Genomic DNA, 8874 nt, shown 5'->3' with positions numbered 1-8874 from the left:
AAATCACTTGATGTTTCAAGAACTTCTATTTGTGAGCTTCTCCACACAGTGCTGAAAGGATTAAGCCCTTTATTTGGTCAAGGTGATGGTTTCATGGCTCCACCATGCATGTCCAAAAGTACTCCATTCCCTTAATTTTACATAGGAATGAAGCCAAATGAATAGAAGCTTAAAGTAGGTGTTAGTTATTAAATACATACATAGAGTTTAAGTCTATCCACAGGCAAACTTAACTTATTCCTTCTAAATTCATACTATTTTATAGGGATACAAACACTTTTTATATACAATTTCTTTAAGTCAACCTTGTGAGGTTGCAGGAACAATATAGTTTTTATTTTATAGATGAAAATACTGAGGTTAATTGACTTGTCCAAAGTCATATGGCTTATAATTGGTAAATTCATACCTGGAATGCAGCTCTTGCTTACTGGTCTACCAAACACTCTAGTACTAGTCCTTAGTGCTGCTGGCTTGGTAGGTGTATGATGAAATAATTTTATTATTTGAAACTGAACAGGTTGTTTTTCACCTGTTAACACCAATACCTCTATTTTACTGCCATCTAAAGTTTTCTTTAACACTCTCCAAATGAGATGCTGCACCTGTCCGTTCTTTAGTCTACTGTATATAAATTTACATACCATGGAACCTGGTCCATTAACACTTGAGAGTTTCTATAAGGCAGAAGATACCCAAACACTCACCAGTTATAAAGCACGACCAACAAAGGAGAAAGGACTACGGCAAAAGAACAGCCTACAGAGGGATTTCTTTATAAGGCAGAGAGTAAAGAACAGCTCAGAATCACTGAGTGAGGTCATTACCATCTTGCTATGTCATTTGAAGCATGAATACTTTAAATCTGTTTTCTCATCTAAAAATGAGGACACTAATGTCTAATTCACAGGGTTATCATGAGGATTAAAGTGTCTTCCACAGTATTGGTGTTTAATAAGTATTTTTTCCCACTGCAGACCCCCAATAACTCCTAGGTCATTTTGGTTAAAGATGTCACTCCACAGGAAAAGGGAAGACCAATTTCAATTGGGTATTTCATTATGAAGTGCATTGGAGAGTAATTAAAATAAAAAAATGTACACTTGTTTTGTTATTTAATTGTTTCAAATGTATTCATCTTGTTTTTGTTTTGTTTTGTTTTGTTTTGCAAGAAAGATCGGCCCGGAGCTAACATCTGCCAATCCTCCTCTTTTTGCTGAGGAAGACCGGCCCTGGGCTAACATCCATGCCCATCTTCCTGCACTTTATATGGGACGTCTCCACAGCATGGCTTGACAAGCGGTGCGTCAGTGTGCGCCCGAGATCCGAACTGGCAAACCCCAGGCTGCTGCAGCGGAGCACGCGCACTTAACCACTTGTGCCACGGGGCCGGCCCCTATTCATCTTGTTTTTTAAAATTAATTGCAAATTTCAATTCAGGAAAAACTGTAAGGAAGATATTAGAGGTTTATATACCTCAGCCCACTTAATACATCTCTTAAAAAGTAAGTCCTTAATAAGTAATTTGATTATGTTTGGTTTGAAGAAGAAATTGACTCTTAGACAGATATTGCTTTGATTTCCTCAAGGCAATTTTTGCTGATAAATGAACATAAACTCATATATCAAATGCAGAGACTCCTTTAAAAATCTGCCTCTTTTACTCTTACAAAAATGTCAATTTTTACTCATCTGCATAATGTTTTTTCTCCCTCAAATAGCCCCTATATTGTTAGAAAGAACAGAAGAAAAAAAGACTAGAAAATGAACTGTATTAATTTTCAAAATCTAGAAACCTGTTTAAGATGCATTTCTATAATTACGCTTATGCTGATAATTACTTACTTCCTGGAAGTAAGAGGCTGAGCATTTCTAATTCTCTTATATGTTATCAAATTAGAAGAGAAAATGGTCAAAATACCTACGTGAGTATCCTTCTATGAGGATCAAGTTGACAAAAGCATCAACAATCTTTATTAGCAAGAGAGAATTTCCACAGTCACATCATAAACAGGCCTAATAATGTTTTATATTGTTTTAAAGTTACAACTCTTAAGTTGTAAAAGTTATAACTTTTAAAAATTGTTTTACTTATAACATTTATAAATTACTTTTTCCATCTTAAAAGGCATTTTAGATTTATTGTTTCATTTAATAAACAATCTAACAACAGAGTGTTATTTTTATCCTCATTTAGCAGATGACTAGAAACTGAATCACATATTTAAGTAATCTGCCTAGGATGCACTTCAAATAAATAGAATGAATAGCTCGAACTTGAGCCTGGATCTCTTGATGCCACACACCAAATCCTTTTTGCTTTAAACTTATAAGACCCTGATCTGAGTCCCACATCAGTTACTTCTGGGTGGGCAACTTTGGGTAAGTCAACTAAGTTCTCTGAAGTTCAGACATCTTTTCTTAAAATGGTGACAATGACATCTAGTTTCCTCCCAAGGCTTTAGAAAGAGAAAAGGCTGTAATGAATTTGAAGACACTTTGTACCAGATTTTTATTTTCCTATTCCTGAAGTCAATCATTTGACAGTCAAGTCAGCACTATTGTCTAGTGAAATAGAAAGGGCATGACCACAACTGGTGAGCCTCAGATCAAGGTCTGAATCCTCGTGCATTACTTCCTAGCTTTGCAGCAGTACCGAAGTTCCTTACTTTCTGAGGCTCAGTTTCCTCACCTGCAAAACTGGTACACACAATAAATGCTGCTCCATGATGCATCCCTGAATTACTTTTTTAAAATTGAAATGGCTAGTATACATATTTTAATTATATTCAGGATATTTGTTTAAAGAGACATTTAATACCACTCAGCAAATGCATACTTGCCTTCTTTGACGTGACCAAGTTTTATTTTTTAACTGCAAGTTCCGTCTTCATGTAACAGACAGGTCTATCAAATTGAATTAAAATAGAAATAATTTGTACCTTTCTCAATTAATAACAAAACACAATAAAAATGTATCCTGAAATCCAAGCAGATGATAGGAAGACCCAACAGAGAAAAGAAAAGATCTGTGTGAAAATGAAACTTTTGTCCAGCTGTAAAAGTATGGAGAAAAACACAGAGGTTTTGTTGTTGTTGTTGGTGGTGGGTTTTTTTTTGCTGAGGCAGATTCACCATGAGCTAACATCCATTGCCAATCCTCCTCTTTTTTCCCTTTCTTTAATGTGAGCCACCACCACAGCATGGCCGCTAACAGAGGAGTGGTGTAGGTCGGCACCCGGGATCTGAACCTGGGCTGCTGAAGCAGAGTGCACTGTACTTAATGACTAGGTCATCGGGGCCAGCCTGAAACACAGAGGTTTTGATTGCGGGTGATGGGACAATGCTGGTATTGTTTCCTTGCACAAAGCAGTGGACTCGGCCCACCTAGGGAGGTGTGAGGCCTTAGACAAGCCACAGGAATGACTCACAGGTGCTATGCAAGATCTCAGAGCAACTTGCTGATGCAAACTAGCTCCTTCCTCATTAAGAAAGCCACTCATGGCCAAGTCTGAGCATTAAAATATCCATTTGCTTCCCTAGGTTTTGTATCATCTGATTCCCAAATATTCCTTTTTGCTAAAGCAGCACATGGCAAAATGAAAATTCTGTAAATACAGCAGTAGCCAAGATTCATACCTTGCCATCACTCATCCAAACTACTTTTGAGGGGACCTGGCATATCCCACCCATGAAACCTCCTGCTGAGACTCTGGCAGAAAATAGATTGCCTCACACATCAGTAGCCCAGAGTTATTTTGGGTCTGCCATTTACCAGCAATGTGGCCTTGTGTGGGTCACTTAACCTTTCTGGGATTCTGTTTCCTTATCTATAAATCTATGAGGCTGGGCTGAATATTGAATATCTGCCAGACCCTTCTTGTCCCAATGTTCTCTGATACAGCATAGGAACTGATAAGAAGGATTCCCAAACTAAAGCAAATTCAGTGTTGCATCCAATTCGGAATGCACTGACGTGATGTTACTAGATTTAGCATATCTGTGGAGAGGGGAAAAAAAAAACAACAGAATTTACTGGCAGGCTGGGTGAGTCAAAAGGCCAAGCTATTTTGGGTAAAGACCACTAAACTGGCTCAGGCATTTATAAGCATTTTCTCAGCAATGGGACAAAGGCATTCAGCTCAAATTCCAGGGAAAGACCCACCTACACCTTTGCTGCACTTCAGTAGTGAAATAAATGTGCTCAGCTGAATAAGGACGACAACACTGGCTTTGCAACATTATTTGTTAGACTGCGCAGTCTGCTAGTTGGTACAGTTGTCAAGTGACCTAGTCATCAGGTAGGATGCATAGCTTTCGTAGGGGATAAAGAAGCATTTTTGGACTCTATTTTTCCTTTTGCCCACATTGAATTGAATTAATAAGTCATCACTTTGTGAAGACTCCTGTGGCCGGTGCTGTGAGATATAATGACCATTCCATATTGAGTCTGGAAGACAACTTTGCAAAATAAAGTCAGACAAGTGGTCTTTCTAGTTCAGGTAGGTAATTATAATAAATAATAGTGCTTTCCTTTCACTTCTGACATTGCTGTCATATCAAACTACTGAAATTTGAGGGAATTCAGCTCTTCTAAATAGAGCTAACCCTGGGATGTAATATACAACGTGATGACTATAGTTGACACTGCTGCATGGTACATTTGAAAGTTGCTAAGAGAATTGATCCTAAAAGTTTTCATCACAAGGAAGAAAACATTTTTTTTTTGTATCTATATGAGCGGATGGATGATAACTAAACTGACTGTGGTAATCATTTTGCAATATATGTAAGTCAAATCATTATGCTGTCACCTTAAACTTATACAACGCTGTATGTCAATTATATACCAATAAAACTGAAAGAAAAAAATTACAAGGAAAAGAAATTTGATTAGTCAAGTTTAATTTAATCAATTCTAATTTAATTAATTGATTTTTAAACACTAATGTTTTTTAAAAAAGAGAAAGCTAACTCACTCTGATAGCTAATATGTTAATGAGGCAGCAGAAAGTGACATTTAGAAGCAGGAACTTTAAAGTTAAAGTGCTGAGACGTGAATCCCAGCTCTGCCCCCTTTACTAGTTCTGCTACCTTGGCAAGTGATAGCCTCTGGGAGACTTAGTTTTCCTGTCGGTACAATGGTGATAAGAATTGCACCGAATGTGCATATAAAAATACCTGAGAAGCACTCAGCCTAGAGGCTAACCCAGATTAAGCACTAAGTGAACGTTATCAGCATTATTACTCTATTGCTGAAGTAAACTTTGAAATATACCTTGTATAATTGTATACTTTGTATCTTTTGTATTAGGTCACTTGACAACCTTACTCAAAAGCACAGAAATTCACCTATTTTTATCCCTTCTCTATTTTGCCACTTAGGATCCATTTTTGCCACTTATTTATTTTGCCACTTTGCAGGTAAAAAGTCAACCTGATTTACCCTTAACGCCACTAAAAAGGAACCTCTGAAGACATGGGGGCTGGGTCAAGCCATCTTCTAACCACAAGAGGACTGAAAAATGGAGGCAACACTAAGAAAGCAGGTGGAAGAAATGTAAAAACAGAAGCCGGGTTGTTATAGCATCATTTATACTATAATATAATGTTATAGTATCATTTAGGCTCTTGGTCAAGGTACTCCTAAAAGCTTATTCTTGAAATGTTCAGTAGTGTAAGCTCACAAAGTCTCTATTGTGATTAAGCCAGCTTGAGATAGATCTTATGCCACTTGCAAAAGAACAAGTCCTAACTATTAGACACTTGTTAAAAATGCAACTCCCATGACCTAATGAATCAATCTTCAATCTCGGAGTGGAGGAATTCTGAATCTTTAACCAGGACCCCAAGTGATTCTTCTGCAAAACCAGTGCTACAGACTGAGTTGTGCCCCACTAAATTCATGTGTTGAAGACCTAACCCTCAGTACCTCAGAATGTGACTCTATTTGGAGATAGGATCTTTAAAGAGGTATTTAAGGTTAAATGAGGTCATTAGGACGGGCCCTAATCCAATATGGCTGTTGTCCTTATGGAAAGAGGAGATTAGGATGCAGACACATACAGAGGGAAGTCCATGTGAGGACACAGGGAGAAGATGGCCATCTACAAGCCAAAGAGGGAGGCCTCAGAAGAAACCAACCCTGACAATATCTTGATCTGGGACTGGAGAAAATAATTTCTGCTGTTTAAGCCACCCAGTCTGTGTTACTTTGTGTGTTATGGCAGCCCTAGGAAACAAATATGATCAGCTTTGGGAAACATCAGTTCTGGAACTCCTCATCCTATGCTAACATCTGTTTCACAACCTTCCAGGCAAGCAATCCTGTAGCCTTTGTTTGAATTTCCCTGCAAAGGGAACACACAAAATTCCAGCATGGCCCATTCCATCTTGGAATTGCTCTCTCTGTGAGCAAACCTTCCCCACTTTGTGCTGCAATTTATGTTATCATAACAATTAAAGTTCATAATGATAACACTGGGACACTCCAAGAATCTAAAGTGGTTTCAGAATTACCAAAGAAAACATTTTACTCCCTGAAAGTTTCAGGTTATGTATACTATTTACAGTATAATGTTTGATATGAATATTTTAGCTTTTAATTAATTTAGGATATTTGATAAATATTATTTCATTATAACTAGCACTCTCAATTTACTGATCATTCTGGATAAGAAGTAGTTTATCATAGTTTCTAAAAGTAGAATGAGATAAAAATGTGATGTGTGAAGTTTTTCTTCCCCGAGGGATTTTGAAATTCTGAAATGCAATCACCAAATGATGATAAAGTCTCAATAAGTTTGGCTTCACAGGCCTTTTGAGGTCAGATCCTTTAGCTTGAGAAGAAATGCTTGTTGAATACAGGTTTCTATCTGCACATCACGTGCTGCCTGTTCCTATAAACTTTAGGCAACACTCTTGTCAGGAAGCAATATTTTTACTGTTTTATTTAAAACTTCTACCAACTGTTTTACTGAAACAATGATTATTTTGGACAAGTACTGTCCAGTGGAGTTGTTTAAACTGATGCAATTACCTGTATAATTAACCTCCGAAGCCTTCCCATTTTAGAGAGGATATTTCTCATTGTAAAACAGACACTGGCAGTCAGGCTAAAATTTAGTAAAGGTCCTTTCACTTCAACTGATTCTATTGAAACTCATATTAATAGTGATGACAACAGTAATAGTAATAACTAACATTTATTGACTACTTACTCTGATTCTAGTAGAGGGTTTTAAATGTATTGCCTCATTTAATACAATTATCCATTGACGTAGGCTGTATCTATTATTTGCATTTTACAGATGAACCTCAGAGAATTTTAATGACTCAGAATCACACACTTCGGTATGCAGCAGAACTAAATTTCCTACCAAATTTGATTTGGCTTTAAAATCCTGCTCTCAATTACTGTGGGCATTCCACAAGGAGAATGCATAGTCTGGAGAAAGAAAAATTCATCCTAGAGGCAACATGTGTAAAACAGAGATATTAACCCCTGCCACTTGAGATTGTTGTAAAGATTAAATATAAATGTAATTTATCTCAGTATCTGGCCATAGTTCTTGGCAGACATTTCCTAAGTGCTTTATAAATGTCGATTTCCTCTTGTTCAGCAATTTTGCCATGTATTTCCAGAACGCTGAACTGGGCTACACAAGAAAACCTATAACACGTAGAATTTACAGTTGCTCCTGCCTTCCTAGAGTTTATATCCAAGTGTAAATGCAAAAGATTGTAATGCGAAAAGGTTACAAAATAATCTATTTTAATGAGTGCTTAGAGCGGGGGTTTTGCAGCCAGACTCCACAGGATTTGGATTCTGTCTGTACCATTTTCATCCACCATTTGTAAAATCTTGGGCCAGTTACTTTGCCTATCAAAGTTTCAGCATCCTTATCCACAGAAAGAGGATCTATCTCATGAGTTGATATGAGGATTTTAATAGCTATTCTTTGTTGGTATTAATTTGTACCAGGGAGGATTATGAGAAATTTACTTATTGTATTCTCATTCAATCCTCGTAACAACTTGACGAAACGCATACTAGTTCTCAAGTTGAGGTAACCAAGACAACTTGTCCCAAGCTGACAAATGTTACGTGGCCAGTAAGTGGTACAGCTGGGATGCCATCCTCGGCAGTGTGGCTTCACAGCCCAGCGTCTTCACACACTACACAACATTGACTTATAGATTATAAATGATATATGCGAAGTTCCAGAAATATTTTAAATACTCAAAAAATAGTATATTTGTTATATATTAATGCATGAAAATAAAAACAAACTAATTAAAACATTCTTTCTTTGGGTGAATGGAGAGAACAAAAGGTTTTCCAGCTTGTGAGGATAATAATGCCTTTAAGCACACTGAACAGAACTATGTTTTTTTATTCTCTAGAAGAGAGAAAGCCCCAAGCCAATGAAATTGATGGTATTTCCAGACTTTTTAGATTCTTGCTTCTTCATGTCATTTCAAAAGATGACTTCTAACTTGATGATTTTTCCCATTAGCTCTGGGTCACTCAGCTTGCTTTTTCTAACAAAGGTCCACAGATAAATCATGCATGGATGACACGATTTCCTTGAAGTTCTCAGTGGTCTAATCTACCTTGATGTGGTTCCTTTCATGGTTTTGTATGGCACTTGTGGTTCATGAGTCGGCATAAGGCCGGAGGGGTCATATTGCACCCACTTGTTTTCTCTTCAAAATGAAGATTGTGTTTAAATAAAAAATTGTGTTCCAGGAACAAATTATTTCCTTTTGAAGCTCTATCTCCTACCATGACATTTGAAGGTTTTGTGGAGAGAAATAATTTTCATTTGTACATATTCCTCCATGTTAATTTTGCCCTTCCATTTACAGTGA

This window comes from Diceros bicornis, chromosome 21 (assembly GCF_020826845.1).
Source record: "Diceros bicornis minor isolate mBicDic1 chromosome 21, mDicBic1.mat.cur, whole genome shotgun sequence".
Classification (NCBI taxonomy): Eukaryota; Metazoa; Chordata; class Mammalia; order Perissodactyla; family Rhinocerotidae; genus Diceros; species Diceros bicornis.
The sequence above is the reverse complement of the archived record's forward strand: the minus strand, read 5'-3'. Positions refer to the sequence as shown.